The following is a 26,666-nucleotide window of genomic DNA, read 5'->3' as shown; positions in this document are numbered from 1 at the left end:
ATTCCTACCCAAAAGTATAAATGCTACAAGTCTGCATGCATCTTCTTGACACCTAGGTGTGTTGATTAATGTACATGATGGACCTCAAATAGAATCAATGTACAAATCTCATCCAATAATGGTACACAAATCATCCCTATATTGTGCAAAAGGCTATATGACTCTAGGACATAAGAAGAAAATCTTCCCTCTAAAGATTTGTCTGAATCTATCTCCATGCTCACCTCCTGATACCAAGTATCTATAAGAAGTACCTGAAGTATACGGCTCCTCAAATCCACACTAAGAGTCAAAGCTATTGTCTCATGTCTCCTATGACTCAAAGCATCAGCTACCACATTCCCCTTCCCCTAAATATACTTCACCTTGAAGACATACTTGCATAGAAACTCCATCCAACACCTCTGACTAGCATTCAGTTTAGGTTGCATGAATATATATTGTAAACTATGATGATCACTATGAAGCTCAAAATGATGCCCCAATAAGAAGTGTCTCCATCTCACTAGAGTGTGAACAACTACAACTAGTTGAAGATCATGTGTGGGATAGTTCAACTCATGATCCTTGAGCTTATGAGACTCATATGCAATCACCCATCCATCTTACATTAGGACTGCTCAAATCCCTTCTAGGGAAGCATCAGTACACACCATAAAATTGCTTGCTAGATCAAGTATTGCTAGAATTAGTATGCTAGTCAAAATCTCCTTAAGCTTATGGAATACTTCCTCTCATTTCTCTATCCAAATGAACTTCTTCCACTTTCTCTAGAGAGAAGTGATGGGTTATGCAACTCTAGAGAATTTTTGAACAAATATTTTGTAATATCTAGCTTAACCCATAAAGCTATGAATCTCAGACATAGTAGTGGGTGTAGGCCAATCTACCATCACCTAGATCTTCATAGGATCCACTAAGATACCATCTCTTGAAAATGATATGTCCTAAATACTGTATCTCAAACTAAATTAAGTCACACTTCATCAAATTTCCATACAATTGGTTGTCTCTAAGGCACTAAAGGATTAACTATAGATGTTCCTCATGTTCTTCATGGGATCTAGAATATATCAATATATCATCTAAGAACACAAGTACAAAATGGTCTAGGTAAGAATGAAATACTCCATTCATCAAGCACATTAAAACTAATGCAACATTTGTCAAACCAAACGGAACCATTATAAACTTATGGAGTCCATAGAGAGTGCAAAAGGTTGTCTTATGTATATCAGCATCCTAAATGCATAGATAATGGTATCCTAACTTTAGATTTATCTTAGAGAACACTTTGGCTCCCTTGATCTAGTCAAACAAGTCATCGATACTCGGTAAAGGATACCTATTCTTAATAGTTACCTTGTTCAACAACCTTTGGCCAAAAGGTCCTCAAGTTGTAGGCATAACTCATTCAAATCATCAGTGGTCATTTTATAAGGAGCTCTAGATATGGGCTCTACTCTTGGATGAGGTCAATACAAAAATTAATGTCCCTCTTAGGTGGCATACCTAGAATCATATTAGGAAAGACATCAAAAAAAATCCTTTAGGATAGGGTGATCTAGGGTCTTCCCTTCAAGTTTCTCCTTCTCAAGTTGTCTCATAGTAATGGTGAACACCTAACAACCCTTATGGATGCTCTACTTTAGCTACATAACAGAGATAATCCAGAGCGATATGGGTCTCTAGATGCCTACAATCTCAAAGTTCTTTCTCTAGTCATCCTTACATTGAATAATATTCTTCCTATTGTCAACACTAGCTCTATAAGAGCCAAGCCAACCTATACCAAACAATACATCATAAGAACAAAGGGAAATAACTTGAAGGTCCTAAAGAAATAAAACCTCCTAAGTTCAACTGACACTGTTGTACTAGAGAATTTGTGGGAATCTTAGCTCCTAAAGCTACTTCCACCTACCAACCTATGCCTTCTTAACCTCTTCAAGATTAAAATTTATAGCTATGAAAGGAGATATGAAGGAATTTGTAGCACTTGAATTGAATAAGATGGAAAGGGGAGTGCCTATGATCACTCTCATAGTCTTAACTATGGTACCCTAGTGATCTAATTGGTGGTGATCTACTACTGCAAAACCTCTATGTGATCTACCCACATCACCATTTGTAGGCTCATATATTGTTGACTTAGGTTCTAAATAGTGAGATGTATGTTGTGGGAATTTGGTTGCAATATGTCCAATTTGTCCATATGAGAAACACCATGTACCTCTGCCTAAACCTCTTCCTATTAGAGGTGCACTAGACTATTGGTTACTATCTCTACTAGCAAAAGAGTGATTACTTTGCACATGTTGATTATTCTATTTTTTCTTATTGCACTACGACTTACAAAAGTTCCAAGAATTGGAACCACTACCATCACTCTATGTTGGAGGATATGATCCCTCTTTTTGTTGTTGTTGATGTTGTTGACCCTTGTTGCCTTTGGAACAAGGAATCTTCCTATTGCCACTTGTTCCCTAGTTCCCTTTGGACCTTGATGCTACAAGTGCTCCCATAAAACCACCATGTCCCAAAGTGATGTTTTGCTCCACAAGAATAGCCTCATGCACCACATCCTTGAGGGTTTTAGGTTTGAATACCTTTACACCCCCAATGAAATAGTTATTCAAACCCCAAATAAAATGTAATAGTGTTCATATCCACACCTAGTTTATTTTCTTCAATGCTCCACCATGTAGCCACAAATACTTCTAGGTGTGTGATGGCATACCTTAATTTGACATTGGAGTCAAAGTATTGCATAGAAAAACATCTATATAAGACAATTAACCACTACTCTGCCACATATCATGTACCTACTCTAGTGAAAGGTTTCATCTTTAACCTCTATAGGTGCCTCATCTAAGTAGCCTTAAACCTTTTTCTATCACTATGGAGGTCTCCCTAAGGACTCCTATATCTTTGCCTCTCATTATTCCCAACATGATGTAATTCCTCCTAATTAGCACCCCTTAGAGGGGGTAGGTGCTCTAAGATCTTCCTCATTGTCTTTCTCAAATTAACCTCTTCTCAATCATCCTAATGTTCCCCATTGTGTTCCTCCCTATTCTCCTTCTGAATAGGATTCTCATGACTAGACTCATGCAAGATGATATCTCTGCCTCACCCACAGCCTCTACTACAGCCTCTCACTATCGATCTAGTCCCAGATACCATCCTACAACAATATCCAAGAAAGAACAATGAAATGCCAATAATATTAACCAAGGCATCCCAAAGCCTCTGCTACATCCTCTCACTATCGATCTAGTCCCAGATACCATCCTACAACAATATCCAAGAAAGAACAATGAAATGCCAATAATATTAACAAGGGCATACTACTATGAAGCATAAACACAAGAACATGTTTTGAAAACAATTCATGATTTAATCTAATTTTACTTATTTCTAGGTTTAAGTGTTTCAGTTTTGAAGTTCAATTGTTCAAGTTTTAATAGATATCTATAGTTGTTTAAGTTTCATTTTAGGAAACTAGTTGTCATTTAGTGGCATTCCAATATACCTAGAGCTCCCAATGTAGAAACTCATGCTCTGATACTATACGTAACGCCCCACTAGGGAACCCAAAATAAATTAACCTAATATGTCACTCAATTTTCTAAGCTTTTTTTTTTTAATATTAAAAATAACAAGAGGTATCATAGCAGAAGAAATAACTCACATACAAACAAATAATCCATAAATAGATTACATCTCTTAAGGTTTCCATGACATTGAATCACATACATAATTTTTACTAAGACTAAATCTAATATATAACAAAATCTATCTCATCATAGAATAATCATAAATACGAGTCAAATGAAATAATATACAATTACATAAGATGTCACATGGCATAACTAGAATACATAATCATCCATTATACAAGTTGCAAGGTATGAAAATCTCAAAGAATATACATCATGAATAAATACAACATTTCATAAGATCTCTAGGTAATCAAGTATAGTACATTATAATATGACCACTGAATATAAACACAAGATTAGAATGAAAGGAACAACTGCACAAGTACATCCAACAACAACATCCAGCTATCAGATCTCTATGGTATAAGAAACACTACCACATGACCTCGTGGAACCTAAATGGCCCACTCCCACCATATGAAGGAGATAATCTCAAGTCCCATATGGATAAAAATCTAACAATCATAACCATCATCTAGGTCAAGGAAATCCTGATAGTAATATGTCTCAAAGGGTACCAAGACACAAGTAACATCTAAACCTAAAGGCACAAAAGACATGTAAGAAATCTATTATGTAAGTGGGAAAGTGTCATCACATGAGCCAACTCCAAGGTTACCCTGGCAGCCTCTCTAGACTTTGGCCCCTAGTGACTCTATGCAGCATCAGTATACTTTCATATAGACAAGGCATACTAATGAAGCAAGGTTGTAACCAAGCATCCTTTCTACTCCCATCCTAGCCTGCGTTAGCACTCGAGACATGGGTGAGGTAATCCAATGACTCTTGTTAATTCATTTTAAACCCATTTAATGAAACATTATCACTAATTAATACAACCTACAATGGGTTACCCAAGTAGCCTCTTTAGGGCTTTGACCTTCATTGCAAGCCACTTTCCAACATGCATAAATATAACCTACCCTAAGCTCATAGTAGAAAATCTCATAAGGTCACAATGACCACATCAGTCCTATTCAAGCAATTGGAAATCACAATATAACCACTGATCCATATCTCAAAGATCAAATCACATAACCACGACTTCACATACAATATCATAAAACAATAACACCCAGGCCTCTGGTAAACATCCAAAATGGGTCGACATAATAAGTCAAAACCCAACCCCAACAAAAAAATAAATCATGCATCACATCAAGCATTTAACAAGTGTAGTTTCATAGTTCATTTGGTTTGAAATCGTAAAAGTTTGATATACAAAAAGGGTTCTAGTTTTTATTTTTCAGTGTCTCATATTTGATAAAGTTTATGAGTTCACAAATATTTTCAAAAATTCCTTAGTATAAAAAGAATCATTTTCATATAAAATTGAACCATTTCTACAATAACATCTTGAATGGATTTTTTTCTTAAAGACGATTGAAAATTCATCTATTTATTTATTTATTTTTATTTTTTAAAATAAAATTAATATATTATAAAATAAAAATCTTGTAATTAAATATTATTATTAAAATTTAATAATTATTATTAATAATTACTATTTTTTTTAAATCGATGAATAGCCTAAACCTTTGATTATATAGATAAACTTAAAAACTATAGATAGTGAGTATCTCCATTCAAATGGGCGCTGGTAGGAAAGAACATAGAAGAAAACCTCCAATCTAGCCTAGGACCATAGTCCTTTACAAAGTACAATATAGAAGGGGCATACCTCAATCTTTATATATATTTTTGTTAGTACCTTCCTTAATTTATTTTAATCTCTAAATCTTGATATAAAGATATTTGGAGGCAAAGACAACCTCTACAATAGTTAATGTAAGATTTGATGATGAAAAAATTCACAAACCCTGGATATCTTGCATGTAAATAACCTGTTACAAGGAAGAAAGAAAAGAAAATAGAGAGAGAAGGATTTCCTCAATAAACAAGAAAATTTTATTTGCTTGTGCAAAATAGAATGAATGAAATTACGACCGATCAATCCTTATAAAGGAGATCAAAACCCTAAAAGGGAAGCCCTAAGAGGTAAATGACATTTAATAATTACTAATTAATTATTAAATAGAAATGCAAGGTGCATAAAGTGAAATCTTAAGAGGGGAGAAAAGGAAATTTAATAAATTAAATTAAATTAACATTTTTCTCGTACACCCCCTTAAGATGAGCAACAATGCAGAAAGAGAAAGGAAACTACAATGCAATGCAGAAAGAAAACTTGGGTCCCAACAACATGACCTGATGAGGTACCCAATCACAATTATAATCAAATCTCTATGAAATAGAGAAATAGAGAAAACCTAGTGGGAAAAACCCTACTCCAAAAGACATAGAAGAGGATGCACAAATGAAACATCTCAAGAGAATCTCTCAAGACCATAACTAAAATGAAAGCCTCCATGATAGAAGCTTGAGACTCCATAGGCCCCCATAATGGTAGAACTCTTGTATTGATGAACATACCAATGTGGATCCAATCTGAAGAAAATAGAGGCAATGGACAAGACTGATAAAACCCATTTATGTAAGGTGCAGTTGGAAGTCCTAGCTGATGCTCAGAGGAGAAAGCATGAGAATCCTAAAATGGTCTCCAATTAAGATGGGATGATAGGTGTGTTGAATCTACCATCTGAGAGGAGATGTGTGTCCTCTGATATATCCTAAACAATGACAACAGGTGGCTCGATGAGTGGAGCTGCAATAGTAGGAAATGTTGAAGAGTAATCATGTGCAAGAGATGGAATCTAAATAGGATATGGAGGTGTAGAAGTCACAAAACTAGTCTCAGGAACAACACATAAGTTCAAGAAACCTACCTTCACCTCGGTAGACTCTCATGAAAAAGGAGAGTGAGTCTCCAATAGTGGAGATGGTGGACTGATATGGGAGAAGGAATATAGGTGGGAAGCATGATTAACAGTCCCTATAGCAATAATATTACATGTCTTACTATCTCTGATGTGCACTAAATCTTGGGTAAACTCAATTATCTTCCCTATCCCACTATGTGTAATCTGATAAATAGAGAGATTGTTAGAGGACAAAGATGGAACACAAAGTACATCATGAAATGTACCATCATCAATGTCAATAGAACCTTTCCCACATATAGTCATAACAGTGTTGTTCCCCATCAAAATTTGTGGAGTAGGAGAAGCCTCAAAAGAAGAGAGCAAACATTGAGAAGGTGTCATATGGTGTGAAGCGCCTGAATCTAGTAACCATCTCAAATAATGAGGAATAGTAGTTACACATAGTGCATGACCCTTTCCTATAACTTTACCATCTGACTAAAATGGTGGTGATGATGAAGATCAATGAGAAGTAGAAAGAATATCAATGTTGCTCTTTTGAAGAAGAGCTGTCAAATCTAAATCTTGTTTGGCATAACCATCTGACTTCTTCTTATAAAAATGTGACTCACTATGATTAGGATTATTACAATAAGCACACTTCAGTCTTTCTAGCTTTGATTTACGCCCCTTAGGAGGAGGTGGCCTTGATGAACTATGAGTGCTAGAATCAATCTAAGATTCTATAGAATGATATTTATGTGTCTTCTCCTTCATCCCTGAAGATGGTCAAGCTACCAATGCATAAGTTTGTGAGCCTATGAGAGAATCCAACCGAGAGAGCTTAGCTTGCTCTCAAGTCAAACGACCACAAAAAACCTCAAAGGATGGCATGGTAAACCTATTATCCAAATCATATTTGGTGGAATAGAAGATAGAAGCAAACATCTAAAAGTTTCCACAAATCTTAGAAAGAATCAAATAAATCCACTCAATGTCAGTCTTGGTCTTCTTGCAACCCTACAATAAAGATCTTTGTTGATTGAACTTCATCAAGAAGTCTTCAATGGAATGAAAATAATATGGTACAAGAGAGGTAAGCTCTGCCTCAACCTAAAGTGGCCTGAACTCATTCACTATACCAAAGAATTCTTCAAACTTGGTCCACATAGCTAGAGGAGTATTGCACCCATCAAGATGAAATTGTAGACTGTTAGATACCTCTAAAGAAATCAATCCTATTGCCTCATTCATCATGTTTCTTTGTTGCATGACCTCAAAAGTCCTCTATAATAACTGGTTGCATGACCTCAAAAGTCCTCTATAATAACTGCATCTAAACAAGACCACAACCCTTTTGACTGGAGAAGCTGTGTCATCAAGGTCTTCCATGTGTGATAGGTATGAGGGGTTAGAAGTTCTAGAGAAGAAGAGGTCTCGGCCAGTTTTTTAGAAGTTGTTGGATTTTTTTGAAAAAAATCATGGTTTACTAATGTAAATAGCATAAATAATAATTTAGAACACCCCCACAATACAAAAATTGAACCCCAGCTACTAGAAGGAATGTGTGAACAAGAGGAGAGAAAAAAAATTAAGTTTAGAATCACATGTACCTTTGAGGAATACAAATGAAAAATAGTAGAGAATATGAGTAGGGCTCATGAAGATCTTTCTAACTCTTTTTCCAAATCAAAAAATAGAGCTATAATGAAGAAGTTACACCCCTCAAAAGGTAGAAGTCATCAATGAACTTCAAGCACAAAAACAGATATCGAATTGGAAATACCTACATCATTGTCTTTGTCTCTGAACATGATTTTTGGTGCTTCTTTCAGATCAAAAAAAGACCCCTTATGCTCAAGATATTACGAAAAAATCACCAATAGGTTTTAGAACAAAATAAATTAAACACATGTCAACTTGAAGGCTATCAAATTTTGGCCCAAATTGTTGATATTAGCACCTAGTGACATTAGCATCTATGTAGGTCTATCAATACCTATGTACTTGTTGATATAAGTGTACTTTATGCTCTGTGTTTTTGTTTTAAAAAAACATTACTAAAGTTAATTTAAAAACCTTTTTTTTTTCTTTTTCAAAAAAAACCCACCAATTTTTTTTGATTTTTTTAATTTTCTAACAAATCACCTTGGGAAGTGTGCACAAAATTTGTACAACCCAATTGGGCAACAATATTTTACTACAAAATGTATCATTGTCCAAATGGGATGTGCTTTATATGAAAATGGGAGTTTTGACATCTTTTGAATCCAACTATGACATCTATTTGGCATCAAAGTGCCCCAACTTTAGAGAACCCCTATTTTCATAGACAACAACAAAAATTCACAAGATTTGTCTAAAAAAACTATGTACCTTATGTACTTCAAACAAGAATAGGTAGTCATAAGCAAGGCTCTAATACCATGTAAGATTTAATGATGAACAAATTCACAGATCCTAGATATCCTACATGCAAATAACTTGTTACAAGGAAGAAAGAAAAGCAAAGAGAGGGAATGGTTTTCTCAATAAACAAGAAATTTGCATTTGCTTGTGCAAAATAGAATGAATAAAATTACAACTGATCAATCCTTATTAAGGAGATCAAAACCCTAAAAGGGAAGCCCTAAGAGGTAAATGACATTTAATAATTACTAATTAATTATTAAATGGAAATGCAAGGTGCATAAAGTGAAATCTTAAGAAGGGAGAAAAGGTAATTTAATAAATTAAATTAAATTAACCTTTTTCTCTAATAGTTAATGTCTCATAATCGATTTTAGGATCATCCATTCCCATCTCTATTATGCTTTATGCTTTGACCATATTACATTTAGTTGTCTCTCTATAAACACAATCACTTCAAACTTGCTTTGAAAATCAATATTGACTAAAAATAAAATGATAACTATCTATGATGGAATATTTCCTAAATAATCCTGATATAAGATAGAGGCTAGAGGAGGAAAAACTAATAAATATTTAATAATGTTCCTAAAATTCTTGCTTTATAAAGTGGATAAAGTTGTGTCTAATCTTTTTAAAAAAAAGTTTATTACAGTATCTTAGTAAGACTCACTCATTAATATATTAATCTCCTAACTAGTGTTTGTTAGATTGGTAATCCTTATTATTTAAAGTTTGTAATCGGTCATCCAGGTTGTTGATAACATAACTTAATGTGTCAACTTGAAAAACTATTGAATCCAACTATTCATACATCATATGCATCCAAATGATTAAAAGTTCATGTGAAAATGCCCTAAATACAAATGACTAATACCCCAAATAAATATAAAAGATATCAAAATTTAGGGAAAAATACCGCTAAATAAAAAACTAAATATGTCCATGCTTGAATAAATTCAGATATACTCTTTACTTTGATTGAAAATTTTAAGTTGAAGAATTAACATGAGTTGCAAATTACTGGCTTAAAAAAAACAAGGAAAAAGATACCAAATAACAACCAGTTGTTACACTACCTTCCATCATAGGAAGAGGTACGATAATTTAAATTACATAAAAAAGCTTTAACTAAAGTTAGTAATCTAAGCTTAATGAGGGTATGCCAGATAAACTAGAATCAAGCCTCCCCCTCCATAAAATGGAAGTAAATACAAAAAGGAAGCAAAGGCAGAAGAAATTAGAGTCATAAGCACTAAAATTCAACATAATATTTTCATTTATGTGTGTGTGTGTGTGTGTGCGCGCGCGCATTACAAAGAGCAGGCTCTAACCAGTAAAGAAGCCAACATGACAGTAACCAAAACAAGGAACCAAAAAGAAGGGTGGGAAACTAAACCAGAACATGGGGAAAATGCTAAGGGACAACCATCAAAAAAACCAAAAGACTGAGAGGAAGCCTAAAACCTAAAACCAAAAGAAGATAGACTAAAAACAACATAATAGAAGTTAAAAGCCTAACTAGCTAAAGATCAACAAACACCAACTATAGATTAGTGTTGAGCTTCCTCCTCTTTCCTCCACCAAACCATGAGGATGTCTTTCTCTTTGTCCACATTGTCCACTTTTGAACCAGGGGGAAAAACATAAGCCGAGAGTTCTCTATTAGATTTAATCATGTTGGGTAGAATGAATTCTAACCTATCACGGTCCTCAAAGGATATGTTTGGCTCAACATAAGCTTCAAATATTTGCAAAAAATTAATGAGCCTCTCCTTACTTGTGTCCTCTCTAATTCTATGCCAGTGAAGAAGGAAGTTAATATAAGCCTCCATTTTAGGCTAGGTAGTAAAGAACTAGATATTATCACTAATGTAAAGAGACAGTTGCCTAGCTATATTAACATGCAAGAGATCCCCCTGAGGGTATGCCATATATACTTCAGGAAGCAAAACATGCAACTTTTTGTCTATACTAAGTACTCTATTTTCCAAACTAGCTAGCCATGTTAGGTCAAAGACATTATAGCATAGCCTAATGATTTCCCCTTTATTAATGTTTTCCCTAGCAATGCATCCTATAAATGAGCTAATAACATAACTATTTGTGTGCCAAGTATAGTCATAATTGAACACATTTTCACCTATAGCCCAAGAAATTGCAAACCTAAACACATCATCAACAGGATTAAGGAGTTGATTCCATCTTTCCTATTTAACTGGCCCTCTAAAAGCCATAGTCTAAACTTCCAAAGAATGAAAGAGGGAAATAGAAGACTCCACTAATGCTAAAAAACTGAAAAAATAGAGACCTAAATAGGGGAAAGCAAAAGGCCCAAGACTCCAGAAAATGATTGAGGTGTAACACTTCACCTAATAAATAATCATGATTGGATGCAATTTGGAAATTGACAAAACATAATTACCATGCCTCTGAATAATTATATAATAGGACTTCACTAATTGAGAGTACCTAAAACTATGATTCATATCATAAAGTGAAAAAGAATGACAAAAGCCAGTCTAATATGAGGTTTCTAAAAGACTTAATATATCTAAACATAACCTAGGATATATTCCATTAAATCTAACCAAAATCTAAGATATATGTATTTGATTGAAGTGTGAAATATTCTCCCTCGACTCCTTTATTTGCTAACTCATTAGCCTCTACATTTCCTTCATGGAAAGTATGTTGAAGTTTGGTTTCTTTAAATTTATCTATTAAGCATAAGAATCTTTCTAGTTTGGAATTCATCACCCAATTCAGTGTCTGGAATTTTCTAATAGAATTCATAAGAATTTGAGAATCTCCTTCAAAAATTAATGTAGTTATCTTATTTTTTAAGCTTAATTGTAAACCTTCCTGAAGGGCTTCTAATTTTTCTATATTGTTTGAGACAATACCCATGGGTTTGGCTCTTTTTATGATCCAATCTCTGGCTTCTAACCTAATTATGCATCCTATTCCTGCTTTTTCAGGGTCCCCTCTGGATGCTCCATCAAAGTTTAATTTATTCCATCCTATTGGGGGTGCTTCCCATTTATACTCTTTTCTAGCTTTAAGATATTTTTCCTCATATAATAATAGGGGGTTAATTAAGTCATACCAATTCTTTTTCATTATCCCATCTCATTCAAAAAATGTCCCTTCAATTTGTGTCATTTTCCTTAGGCGTTTGTTCATAACTTCAATGATAGATGCCTCAACCTTATTAAGAAAAGATTTCATGTTGAATTTTGAATTATTGAAGATACATCTATTCCTTTCTTTCCAAATTTCCCATATTAGGATGGTTGGAGTTATGTTCCAGAGTTACCGTATATACTAATCTTGTTCTTAATAGGTTATCCCAATAGGTGACTATGTAACTCCTTAGGAAGTGGAGAGATCCAATTAAGCTTATCTCTAAGCCAATAACAACATTCTTGAGCAAAGAGATAGCTGAAGAGGAGGTGCTCAAAATTTTTAGAGTTAGCCTTACATAGGCTACATCTAGAAGGACTTTTAAATCCTATTTTGGTATATTGGTCCACTATTAGTATACAATTTTTAAATGTTTCCCAAAGGAAGATGAAAGCCTTAGGTAGGCAAGCTGCATCCCAACATAATTCCAAGGGAAAGTTAAGGTTTTCCCATATTTTTAAATTCATAATAAGATTGTATCCTAACTTAGCTTTGTAGGATCCATCTTTGGATGTTCCCCAGATGAGTTTATCTTCCCAATTTTTATGATTCACTAGTCATTCTTTGAGAATGTGTTCTAGGTTATTTTTTTCTTCAGGAGATATATCTACGTCCTCCAATGATTTCCATACCCAAATATCTTCCCCATCAATCATTTTAAGAGTTTTATATTCTGAAACCTTCAGATCCCATAAGTTGGTAAGCTCATTTATGATACTTCCAAGGATGTCTAAATTGATGAGAGGAGGTTTGCCATCCCAGGAATCTTCCCAAAAGAGAGCCTCTTCTCCTCTACCCAGATCCCAAGTTACATATTTCTTGATCATTGACTAGCATTTAATCATAAAATTCCAAGTTTCTGAACCTATTGGAGGATTCCTAATTCTAAACAGAGAAGTTGCATCTTTCAGATGTAGATATTTATTATATAAAAAATTTTCCGATTTATTTTCTTTTTCTTTATACATTCTCCATACTATTTTTTCTCCCAATGCCTCATTTTGCTAGCTGAAGTTCTTAATTCCCAAACCTCCTTGATTTTTCAAATGACAAATCTTGTCTATTTTATTAATGCTTGTTTCTTTTTTTCTTTTGTTCCACTCTAAAAGAAGTTTCTAAGTTTTTCCTCCAATTTTTTGTTAACATTTTTAATTTTAGATTTAATTTTAGTTGCTCTTCCTACTTTACTTAACCATTTACCTTTCCATGTCTCTATTTGTATATCAATTTTGTTTAAGATATTGTCCCATGCTTTTTTCTTCCTAGCCCCTTTTCTAAATGAATCCCTAAGGATTTATAGGGGAAAGAACCTGTCTTATATCCCATCTGATTACAAATATATTCTTTCATATCTCTTGATGTATTAATAAAGGAAAATTTCTAACTTATCTCCATTCTCTTTCTGACCCAAGGTTGCAGTATAATCCAGAATGATTTGTTTGAAAGCTTGAGTCTCTGCCCTAGTACTGGCACCAAGGAGAATAGTATCATCAACAAATTTTTGATGAGTAATATTGGGAATGGTATCTACTACCATGATTCCTTTAATTTTGCCTTCTACTTGAGCCTTTTGAATTGATCTTCCAAAGGCTTCAGCCATACTAATAAATAGGAATGGTGAGATGGGGTCCCCTTGCTGGATGCCCCTTGAAATATTGAAGAAACCTTCTATGGTACCATTGATTAACAGAGAGATCTTAGGTGTGGATATGCCGTTGAAAATTTTATTAATCCATTTTCGAGAGAATCTAAGGGTTTCAAAGAATTTGCATAGAAACCTCCAATTCACTACATCATAAGCTTTTTGGATATCTAGTTTCATAAACATTCATGCTTCCTTATTACTATAGCTGAGTGGATAGTTTCCTAAATTATGGATATCCCATTCAAGATTGCTCTACCTAGCATAAATCCAATTTTTTCTTTAGAGACTATACTTGGGAGCAAAGCTTTAGTTCTATTTGCTAATGTCTTTGAGTAAATTTTATAAATTGTGTTACATAATGCAATAGGATGAAAATTAGAAGGTGAATATGAAATTATTTTTTAGGTATTAAGGCTAGGAATGTTTGATTAATTTCCATTAGTATTGATCCTCCATTCCTAGTAGCCTTGATTTTGTTTCATAATTCTTCTCCTAGGATATCCCAGCATTTTTGAAAGAAAAAAATCCTAGAATCCATCCAGTGCCAAGGATTTTTTTGGGATAAGGTTAAAGAGGGCTAATTTGATTTCTACTTTAGTAAATGGTTTATTCAGATCTATATTATCAACTTCTATGATCACTCGTGGTATATTTTTAAGCACTTTTTCTTCTATAGTTAGATTAGAGGAATCATAGTTATTTAATAAGTTTTCATGGTATGAAACAAAATTTTCAGCTATTTTTGTTAGATTGTCTACTACAATACCTTCTCTATCTTTAATTTGAGTAATAGTATTAATAGATCTGTTATGAATAGTGTTGTTATGGAAGAATTTTATGTTTCTCTCCTTCTACAAGAAAATTTTCCCTAGATTTTTGTCTTCAGAAAACCTCTTTTTTGCTAAAATTTCCTCTTGCTTAGCTAATAGTTCTTTTTCTTTATTAAATTTCTCATTATCCATGCCATTTTTAATGGATTTATTATTTAAATTTTTTATTTCTTCTTCATTATCCAATTTTTCTTTGAAAATATTGTTGAAGTGTGTTTTGTTCCATTTTTTTTTTTTAAATATCATTTTTTAATTTTGATACAAAGCAATACATCTTGGATCTTATGCAGTTGCCTTCACCGCACCGTTTTTTGATGTTTTTCATGAAATTTTTGTCTATGAATCACATTTTTTTACATTTAAAAGGATTCCTAGTAGGTTTTTTAGGTTCTATGAATTCAATTTGGAAAATGATATGAACCTACAATAGGTTTTATAGTAGTTGTGACAGTTAAGTCAACTCAGCTAGTTCTCCTTTGAGGAAAATTCTGTCAATTTCTCTACTATATAATTGAAATCTTTCCTTTTATTATTCCATGTATAAACTCCATTTCTATTTGGAATTTCTAATAGGTTGTTGTCCCTAACCCAATCCTTGAATTCTATAGCTACCCTAGTAATCATTTGGGATCCTCCAAATTTCTGATTAATATCAAGAATGACATTAAAATCTCCACCAATTACCATATTTACATCCAGGTATAATCTCATAAATATACTAATTTCATCCCATACTTTCTTCTTATCTATTTTTGGTATTGGTCCATATACACTAATAACTATAAGTTGAAGACTATGTCTATTGTTGGATACCTTGCTTCCCATCCAATTGCTATTGAATTCTATAATTTTTATGTATGGTGTATGTGTGTTCCATATGATTCCCATACCTCCTAATGCTCCATTAGATTATTTCATTTCTACTTTCCATTTACCTAATATTTTCCCTAATTTGTCTCCTTATTTATTTAACTTAGTTTCTTGTATCAAAATATTATATCTAATTCAAATAAGCTTAGATTGTGTTTTAGCAATCGTTTCTTACTAGGGGCATTCAAACCCCTAGCATTCCATGTTGTGATCCTCATTGATCATTGGGAAGGCTCTTTCCCTTCCCTATTTTAAGAACTTCAAATATCTTTTTAAGTTTCTTAGCTTGACCATCTACTTCTCTTAATTCCTTTAATGATTCCTACCTCTCTTCATTTTCTATTTGCCACATTTTAGAGTGGCGAAGCCTTGATGATTTATTGAGATTCCCAAATTATCAAGAATTATTTGATTATTGATTTGGTTTGTATTGTCCTCCTTGTCCTCATCCTCATCTATTAAATCTTTAATGATTTGTTCAACTACTTCATTTTCTTCTTCAACAATCTCTTCTTCTTTTTCTTTGTTGACCTTTTCTTCTCCTTGTAATATAGATATTTCATTAAGTATCCCAAATTCTTCCCAATTCTAGCTATTTCCAATATCCTCTATATCTATATTTTCCTCTGTATGTATCAATTTATTCTCCTATTCCTGGGCTTCTAAAAAAACTTCTACTTCTAGGCTATCAAGTATTCCTCTAAGTTACTAAATTCTTCATTAGTTTCTTTTCCCAAGATATCTTTCCCATCTGCTAGTGTCTGCCAAAATTTGTAGCTCCTTTTCTTTTGTTTTCTTTTGAACTGTCATGTTGCTCCAATGTTCTAAATTAGCTATTGGGATTGAACTTTCTCCTTCCTGGATCTCTCTTGTTTCTTCTAGTTCATTAAATTCTTTAACTCTAATTTTGAATATTGTATTTTGATCCATAGTCTAGACCCATTTGGTTACTTGACTATCTATAGTTTCCTCTATTTCAATAACGTTCTCTCTACTCGATGTTTGAATCTAAATTTCTCTTAATCTTTCTTCTTCTAATGAGTCTCTTATGATAGTACCTTTGCTTGTCCTCCTCTCTATTTTTGGTTTGCTAGTTACATCCTTATTTCTTTCTTTTGCTATTTGTTGTGATATGGATTCATGTTCCTAATGGTATTGTTCACCTATCAGAATTTGGTCTTCAATATCAGACTGTTGAAGCATGAAGTCATGAGTCTTTCTATGCAAATCTTGTATACTCCTTTCTATTTCCTTCAATATAATATTTTCCTTTTGACAAATTTTGCATTCCTTTAGAGTTGTGAGTTTGTGATGAATCTTGCATATATCTTCTACTTTCTTTTTTGTTTCCTTTCTAATTCCCTATTTTTCTTGTCTTGTGCTATGTCCTTTTGATGCCTTTTATGTTGTTTGAATATACTAGCCATTAGCATTCCTTTCTGATATATTTCCTTCCTGCTTTCTTTTACCCTTATTTTCTTTCTTTGCCCTCTGATCTTTAGAATCCTTATTTTTTATATAGCTTAGTACTTCTTTTATATTAGATATGTTGTAATCTATGCTTAGATTGGGCCTAATGATGCCTTTTATGCTTCCTTCATACTTTGCAAATTATAGCTCATAGATGGATCTATTTGTTATTAAAAAAAAAAATTCAATTTTCCCTGATCTAACTCTATATCTATTAAAAATTTGGCATTTCTAGATTGATTATAATATGAATCAATGCCCAATAATTTACCAAGAGATTTTCCAATTTTGATAAAAGTTTATAAATGTTTAATTTCTGGTGGAAATTTTTTGCATTCAAACCAAGTAGGTGCAATATTTTCTTTCTCATAATTCTAGTTAAGTTCTCATGCTCAAAACTTAACTAAGAAACCTTTATAAAAGCAATTGGATATTGAGATTTATTTATTCCTAATTCTTTATTTTTGTAGTTTATATAAATTGATGATTTTGAAAAGGTGTTTCTTGACATACCTGTTGCTTCCAAATCTTTTCCAATTTCTTTGTTAGGTTTGCTTGTTACTTACATGGTCTACTTCAGCATGTGTATACACCTAGCTCTAAACATTCCTTCCATTTTTCTTCTACATACCTATCATTAATTATTGGTATATCAAAAAATGATTTATAGTTAGATACCTTTACCTTAGATAGCAGCAAAAAATTTCTAGCAATGTCCTTCCTATCATATTATCTTTTATGAGGGGGAATATATAAACTAGATTTATGGTAATTGCTAGAATTTGCCCTAGTTTCAGCATCCTGTAGAGGTTGTTGATGTCTATGACCTAGCGAGATGTTATTTACTACTAAGACTATAGTTGGCTTTTGCTTCCCTAATATACTATTATTATTAGGTACTACTATGGAAGCCCTAATATGTCCTTGAGCATATCATGTTTTATTGAAAAATGCCTCTTGTTTTCTAACAAATCCTCCTACCTCTAATTATTTTGTGCCTATCATTACTTGTTTCATATTTGTCTTACCCTTCCTATTTATTCTACTAGTTACTCATTGTCATCCTTCTTCTTCCATGTTGGTTAAATTTATTTTTCTTTTCCCTTGTTTGATCTCTCTAAGTCTTTCTTCATGTTGCTTAACTAAAGTGTTGAATTTGGATCCATAGTGGTTTGCACCTTCCTCCTTTTCTTTTACCAGGATGGAAAATTTGTTACTAGTCAAGAGATATAGACCCTATAGATTGTTTGAAGGGGACACAGGTAGAAGGGGATGAAGTTTTTCCTTGTTAGGGAAAAATTAGTTTTTTTGAGGTAATACTGCTTTTTTTATAAGACCTTTTTTGGCTCGGTGTATTTTAGTCACCATTTTTTGTGGTTAATTATCAATACACTCTTTTTTTTGGATGAAACTTTACTTTATGGGGAGTAAAATGTTAATGAAGCCATGCAGATTAAATAGACCTTGGATCTCTATACTTTAGCTTCAGGATAAAAGGTTAATGCATGTAAATCAAATATCTATTTGTTCAATACCAATCAGTCCATTTCAAATAGAATCATCAATATTTTGGGCTTCTCAATTAACACTCTACCATTAGTATATCTTGGTATACCTCTTTTCATAGAGGCTAATAAAATTATTTACTAGCGGCCCATTATTGAAAGAATTAAATCTAGAGTTGTGGCCTAGAAGGCTCGATGGCTTTCTCTTGAAAGCATAATTCTCCTTATAAAATTAGTATTGTCAGCCATTCCAAATTATTATTAGTGCTACTCAAAGCACATGCAATAGTGATTCAAACAATTCAGAAGTTGCTGAAGGATTTCTTATGGAATGTAAATGTGAATGGTACGAAGAAAATCCCACTTGTCTCTTTGAAAGAAATGCCATAGGCAAAGTCATTGGGTGGTGCAGGGGTTCATGACTTGGTTAACCATAACAAAGCTTTTGGGGGGAAGCTAGTGTTGCACATGTATTCTAAGCCACATACTAAATGGTGCCAGATTATGCAACAAAAATATCTTGACAACAATTTCCAATCAAGAGTGTTGTCTATTTTGAATCTAGTCAAAGGTTAGGCCATTTGGGATTTTGTGATGTCTTCAAGAGATGTTGTGATCAAATATATTACATGGGAAGTGAGCAATGCTTTGAAGGCTAAGTTCTAGAGAGATTCATGGAATGGAGCCCCTCCACTCATCAAGGCTAATTTAAGCCAAGATTTAGTTACACATTTAGAAAGAGTGTGGGGATGTCACCTTGTGGATTTTGTCCCAGTTGTATGTCTATTTTCTAAGAAAGTGATATGGAAAGATCTAGATGATCTACTTGTAACAGATCAAGATAAGCAAAGATTTTTAGAAATACTTTCAAGGAAAACAATTTACTTGTCGGACAAGGAAGATAGGTTATTATGGGTCCCAGGTAAAAATGGTAACTATTCAGTTAAGGAGGCCTATAGACTTTTACAGTAGTAGGTCAGAAAGGTTCCTTGTTAGGCATATTCTTTTTGCTAGAATCTAGTCAATCTCCCTAAGGTGAGATACTTTGCTTGGATAGCTTTAAAGAAAAGGGCATTAACAAGTGATGGGTTAAACAAGCTTCCTATCTCCTAACCTTTTGATTATAGATTGTGTAACCAAGAAGTTGAAGATTTAGATCACTTGTTTTTGAACTATCCATTTGCACAAAAATGATGGATTTTTGTTATCAGAAAATTGTAGTACTCCACCCCATTTCCCAACCAATTATGGGACCTTTTTTAGTCATGTCTAGAGTTATAGTCCTCTTCTCTCTTTTCTAGTTTATGGAAATGTATTCAAGCACTTGTGGTATGGGAAATTTGGTAGGAATGTAACAAGAGGATTTTCTGACACAATCCTTTGGATATTGACATGGTTCTTCAAAATCTAGAAAGATCTATTTATGAGGTACTTAATGCTAGTCACTCGAAGGTCTAATATAATCTAGTAGCATCTAATTGGGACAACATAGTCCTTTGTGAATGGAAAGGCATATATATTCCTATTAGTTGGTCTCATAGCTCTTCAAATCAAGGTGTCCAAGATAGAGCTATAGTTCATTGGTATCCACCTAGCCTAGGTTTTGTAAAATTAAATTTTGATGGTTGCTCATGTGATAATCCCGATATATATAGAATTGGGGTATGTATTAGAGACAATCAAGGTGATGTATTAGCAGTTAAATCTTCTCCATTGAAAAAGGTACTAATAATATGGTTGAAGCACAAGCATTATTTGCAAGATTAGTTCTTATTAGAAAAGGTGGATTTCAGCATGTACAAGTGGAAGGTGACTTAATGGTTATTATCAATGCATGTATTAAGTGCAAATCACATAATTGGAGATTAGCATATATATTACAATAAATTTGGCTACTACTAGATACCTTTCAAGAAATATGCATGTTGCATACCCTTCACAAAGGGAACATGGTGGCAGATTACAAAGCCCACCAAGCGTGTGATAGTCTAGACAATGAAACAGATAAATTAATGGGCTTTTTTCAGCATGACAATGATCTTTAAAAATGATTGCAATTGACAAACAATATACGTAACACATGTAAAGAGTTTTATATCGACATTTGTAATGTTAAATATAGTTTAGGTTGTCTTTGGGATTTTTTAGGGTGTCTCAAGATGGCAGCTACACTAACTTTTTGACTTTAGTTTCTCGCATATATCATTTTGCATAAAATAGTGATGTCGAGTTTTCTTTAAGGTTCTTTCCCGATTGAGTTTTGAACCATTTTATTATGTAATAATATATATATAGTGGCACGTCCATTATTAATAAAATAATATACATTAATTTATTAACAATAACAACTATTAAATTAATTAATAATAGTATTATTAAATATTTAATATAATTAAATAAACTAATAAAAAATGTGCAATATAAAAAAATCCCAATGGCCACTTAGCAGTCTAGCTACTAAAGGCAGCCACTGCCTTGGTAGTGTTCGCTGCTTTTCCAACCAGGGGGGGGCAGGTCATGGCCCCTCTTCCCAATTTTTATTTTTTTAAATAATTATATTTTTTGAAAATAAAATAATACAAAAATGCCCTTTATTTTTTTATAAAAATTACAGACAGAGGCCTGGTATACAACTTTTTCCAGCATACCTCTTTTTAAAAAATTAAATTAAATAAATGAAGATAAGAATACTTTTCTCAATTCAGTTACCAATTTAATACAGATCTGATTCTCAAATAAAAACAAACCCTATCTATGTTGATAATCCAAACATAATTTCTCAACACAAGGGTTTTCAATTTGATTTTTCTTCACAAACATCTTAATAACAAAGAACAATAATTACTCAAATGAGGGTTTTCAAACAAAGCCATTTCTAAATCAAGATTTTCAAACAAGCTCAAAGAAGAAAGAGGAAAGATTTGAAACAAACTACTGTGATAATCTCAAGCAACATCACTACCTCAGTTTAATGCTAACCAAATGAATGCTCTAAGATTGCAAGAATTCTTGTCTTCTCAAAACCCTTCTTTTGAAATTTGCTCCTCCAAAACTATGTGTGGGGAAATGGGCTCGAATTTCTTAATAAAGAGCTTTCTCCTTTAGGGTTTTGGTTTTACAAACATGAAAAACCTTTTCTTTGTTAATTTAATTTATTTTAATTTCAAGTGCAAACTTTTTGCATTTTAATTAAAATAAACTTTATTTAATTTATTCTCTCTTGCATTTATTAAATAACAACGTGTTTTAAAAGTATATTTATTAATTTAAGAAATAATAATATTTAGAGTTCATTGTTAAAATGAAACTCCTCAATAAATTATTATTAAATTAAATAAATATAATTATGCCAAATTTGGAACTCTAATTAAATATTTTAAGTTTAATTCTTTTATTTAATTAATTTCTCAATTGATTAAAGATATTTAAACTTTGATTTTTCTTTATAATTTTTTTGTTAAATTAAATCATTCAATATTCTCTTAACTAGATTTAATTATAACTAAAAATCACAACAAACACACAATCTAAATAAGATAACCCATTTTAAAGACAAAGTACAAATTCAAACTCAAGGGTCAAAATCTCAAATCCACATCACTTTGATGAATTCAAAAGGGTGAATAACTTCAATACTTGTCCTATTTTCTAAGACAATTGGCTTAGGTTTAGGATTTAATCTCAAGAACTATCTCCTCTCTTTACCATTAAGATATTGTTATATGGCACGCTCTTCTTGACAGTTTAGGGAAGTTGATGCCTGGTACCTACAATCTATGTAAAAGTCAAAAATGTACATATACATATAAATCTAAACTAAACAAGAAATGGCGAGGAGTGGTGCTTCGTGTAGATCCTGACTAGTAGGTGACTATGAATCCCTACCTCAACTACATCAAAAATATCAAACAAAAAGTAAAACATACATGTACACCATACACATGAAAGTATGTGGTAAGAAACCATAGAAAACTACATATAAATCATCCATCTAACTATTATCATGAAATAATTGAAATCACTATATGAACATACGAAGAATCATTGAGAGAGAATAAAAATGAACACATGAAATAATTGAGAATCAAGTAGCTCACCAAATATATAAATTGAAAATGAAATAACATCATATCAAATCAGGTAACTGAGTATCACTAAATCATAAAACATAACCATAAAGGTAGCCTAAAAGAATTCTGCAATATAACATGAACAGTAAACTAGGGGTAGACACTACATCCACCCCCCTAGACTTCAACTTACTCTTGCAAGCCTATAAATAAGTAGGGATATAAATCCTATAATCTAGATACATCCTCCCAAGTAGTTGATGACTCATCAGTAGGGTCTCATTGGACCCTTACCTACTCAAAGGTTTGACCCTTGAGGGTCAAATACCACTACTAAAGAATGTGCACCAGCTCCAAAGCCAACTATCCATCCTCCACCAATAATGCATTCCAATCAAGAACATGTATCACATTAGGAATATATTGTCTAAGAACAAAAACATGGAAAACATCATGAACATGAGCTAACATGGGTGGCAATGTAAGCCAGTAGGAAACTAGACCTATCCTCTCAAGAATCTCAAACAACCCAACAAAATGGTGTGCTAGCTTTGAACCCTTTCCATAATGGATTGGACTCTTCCATGGATGCACTCTCAAGAAAACTTTCTCACAAACTACAAACTACTTATTCGTCCTATGAGCATTAGCGTACTTCTTCTACCTATCTTGTGATATAGACATGTGCTCATGAATGCATATTACCTATTGCTCCATATCTCAAAGCATCTTAGGACCCAATAGGATGTCATCCTCTAAATTGTCCCAACTTGATGGTGTATGACAAGGACGACCATACAAATCCTGAAAAGGTGTCATCCCAATGGAACTATGATACCTATTATTATAAGAAAACTCTAGTATGTATAGCTAGTCCTCCCAAAGAGTATGTTGGTCCATAACATACATCCTCAACATATCCTCTACACCCTAATTCACCCTCTCAATCTCACCATTTGTCTCTGGGTGATATGTTGAATTGAAGTTCAACTATACTCCAAGATCATGTCGCAAGGATGTCCAAAATGCAAATGTGAATACAAGATCCATATATGAAATGATCTTTTGGGGAATACCATGTAATATCATAGTATCATGCATAAAGACATTGGCTATTGAAGTTTCTATGTAGGATGACCTCATCAGTAAAAAGTATGCCACCTTATTCAACCGGCAAATGGTGACCATGATAGCATCATGTTGACAAGCAATCATAGGTAATCCCATAATAAATCCATAGAAACAATATCCCACTTCCATGAAGGAATGAGCTTAGGTTATAAAAATCCTGTTGGATGTTGGTGCCCTTCCTTGACCCTCTAGTACTCAAGACATCTAGCCACAAAATCAGCGATATCACACTTCATCCCTACCCAAAAGTATAAATGTCACAAGTATGCATGCATCTTCTTAATACTTGGAAGTGTTGAGTAAGGTGCATGATGGGCCTCAGATAGGATCAATGTACGAAGCTCATCCAATAATGGCACATAAATCCTCATTGTATAGTGTAAAAGGCCATATGACTCTAGGACATAAGCAAAAAATCTGCCCTCTAGAGATCTACTTGAATCTATCTCCATGCTCACCTCTTGATACCAAGTATCTATAGGAAGTGCCTAAAGTATATTTCTCCTCAAATCCACACTAAGAGTCAAAGCTAGTGTTTCATGTCTCCTACAACTCAAAGTGCCAACTACCACATTCTCCTACTCTTGAATATACTTCACCTCTAAGTCACACTTGCATAGAAACTCCATCAAACACCTCTACCTAGCATTTAGATTTTATTGTGTGAATATATACTATAAACTATGATGATCACTATAAAGCTCAAAATGATGCTCGAACAAGAAGTGTCTCCATCTTACTAGAGCATGAACAACTATAGCTAGCTCAAGATCATATGTGAGATAGTTCAAATTATGATCTTTGACCTTGCAAGACTCATAGTAATCGCCTATCCATCCTACATTAGGAATGCTCTAATCCCTTCTAGGGAAGCATTAGTACACACCATAAAATCACTTGCTAGATCAAGTATTACTAGAATCAGTGCTCTAGTCAAAAACTCCTTGAGCTTCTAGAATACTTCCTTGCATTTCTCTATCCAAAAAAAACACCTTCCCCTTTCTCTAGAGTGAAGTGATAGGGTATGCAACTGTGGAGAAGTATTGAACAAATCTGCATTAATATTTGGCCATACCCATAAAACTATGAATCTTAAACATAGTAAGGGGTGCAAGCCAATCTACCATCGCCTGGATCTTCATAGGATCCACTAAGATACCATCTCCTTAAATGATATGTCCTAAGTACTAATCTCAAACTGAAAGAAGTCACACTTCGTCAAATTGACATAAAGTTGATTATCTCTAAGGCACTAAAAGACTTATGGTAGATGTTCCTCATGTTCTTCCTAGGATCTAGAATATATCAATATATAATCTAAAAACACAAGTACAAAATGGTCTAGGTAAGAACAGAATACTCCATTCATCAAGAACATGAAAACTGATGGAGCATTTGTCAAACAAAATGGAACAACCGTAAACTCATAGTGTTCGTAGTGAGTGCAAAAGGTTGTCTTATGTATATTAGCATCTTGAATGCATAGCTAATGGTATCCTGACTTTAGATCTATCTTAGAGAACACTTTGGCTCCCTTGATTTGGTCAAACAAGTCATCAATCCTTAGTAAAGGATACATATTATGAATTGTTACCTTGTTTAACTGTCTGTAATCAATACACAAGTGTACTGATCCATCCTTCTTCTTAACAAAGAGCACTAGTACTCCCCATAGAGAAACACTTGGTCTAATACAACCTTTGGCCAAAAGGTCCTCAAGCTGTAACTCACTCAAATCCTAAGTGGTCATCCAAAAAGGAGCTCTAGATATGGGCTCTGCTCCTGGGATGAGGTCAATATGGAATCAATGTCCCTCTTAGGTAGCATACATGGAATCTCATTGAGAAAGACATCAACATACTCAAGTAGGATAGGGTGATCTATGGTCTTCCCTTCAGGATCTTCCTCCTTAAGATTTTTCAAAGTAATGGAGAAAACCTAAAAAACCTTACAGATGCTCCACTTCAACTACATATCAGATATCATCCAGAGGGATATGGGTCTCTAGATGCCTACAATCTCAGAGTATTTACCCTAGTCATCCTTCCACTAAATAGTCTTCTTCCTCAAGTCAATACTTGCTCAATGAGAGCCAAGTTAGCCCATACCCAACACTATGTCATAATAACCAAGGGGAATAACTTAAAGGTCTACTAAAGTAATAAAACCTCCTAGGTTCAACTTGCACTATTGCACTATAGAATTTATGGAAATCTTAGCTATTGAAGCTAGTTCCACCTGCTAACCTATGCCTTTCTTAATTGCTTCAAGCTTACACTTTTATACTATGAAAGGTGATATGAAGGAATCTATAGCACCTAAATCAAATAAGATGGAAAGGGGTGTACCTCTAATCAGTCCTGTAGTCTCCGCTAAGGTACCCTAATGATCTGCTTGGTGGTGATCTACTACTACAAAAATTCTTTGTGATCTATCTACATCACCAACTATAAGCTCAAATATTGCTAGCCTAGGTCTTGAATAATGAGATGTATGTTGTGGGTAGTTGGTTGCAATATGTCCAAACTATCCACAAGAGAAACACCTTGTATGTTTGCTCGAACCTCTCCTTGCTAGAGGTGCACTAGACTACTGGTTACTATCTCTACTAGAAAAGGAGTGATTACTCTATACAAGTTGATTATTTTGATTTTACCTATTGCACTGCAAGTTATGGAAGTTTCAAGAATTGGAACCACTGACACTACTTTGTGTTGGAGGATAGAATCCCTTCTAATGTTGCTATTATTGTTGACCCTTGTTTCCTTTGGAATAAGGAGGCTCCTTATTGTGACTTGTGCCTTAGTTTCCTTTGGACCCTAATGCTACAAGTGCTCCAATAAAATAAAATGTCCTAATTTCACATTTTTCTCCACAAGAATAGCCTGATGTACCACATCCTTGAGGTTTTTAGGTTGAAATACCTTTACACCCCCAATGAAACAGTTAGTCAGACCCGGAATGAAATAATGTACCATTAGTGGTGAACTACAATGATCCCTACATAAGGCATGAGCTCATAGAATTTATGTTCATACTCTTCCATGGTCATAGTATACTACT

Source organism: Cupressus sempervirens, chromosome 1, assembly GCF_028749045.1.
Source record: "Cupressus sempervirens isolate cs-2001-9-10 chromosome 1, ASM2874904v1, whole genome shotgun sequence".
NCBI classification, from domain to species: domain Eukaryota; kingdom Viridiplantae; phylum Streptophyta; class Pinopsida; order Cupressales; family Cupressaceae; genus Cupressus; species Cupressus sempervirens.
This window is presented reverse-complemented; position numbering follows the sequence as displayed.